We start from the raw sequence: 484 nt of genomic DNA, 5'->3' as shown, positions 1-484 counted from the left end.
AGGTACGGGCATTTTGAGTTTTTGGTAATGTCTTTTGGTCTAACTAATGCTCTTACCGCTTTTATGGATCTAATGAATAGAGCGTTCTGGGCATAGATTTGTGGTGGTGTTGATCGATGATATCTTGGTGTATTCTCGGAGTCTCAAAAAACGTACACAACATTTACAGATGGTGTTGCAAGCACTTCGAGAACATGAATTGTATGAAAAGTTCTCTAAGTGCACTTTTTGGTTAGAGAGTGTCAGTTTTCTTGGACATGAGATATCGAAGGAAGGGATTAGGGTGGATCCGTAAAAGGTTGCGTTGATCCAAACATGGCTAAGGTCAAGTACGGTTACCGAGGTTCGAAGTTTTCTTGGCTTGGCTGGGAATTATCATCGATTTGTGCAAGATTTCTCAAAAATCGCAGCGCCATTGACGAAGGTGACATGAAAGGGAGCTAAGTTTGAATGGACTGATGAATGTGAAGATAGTTTCTTAAGA

Source organism: Theobroma umbraticum, unplaced genomic scaffold (genome assembly GCF_002168275.2).
Source record: "Theobroma umbraticum cultivar Fairchild unplaced genomic scaffold, ASM216827v3 scaffold_4.1, whole genome shotgun sequence".
Classification (NCBI taxonomy): domain Eukaryota; kingdom Viridiplantae; phylum Streptophyta; class Magnoliopsida; order Malvales; family Malvaceae; genus Theobroma; species Theobroma umbraticum.
This window is presented reverse-complemented; position numbering follows the sequence as displayed.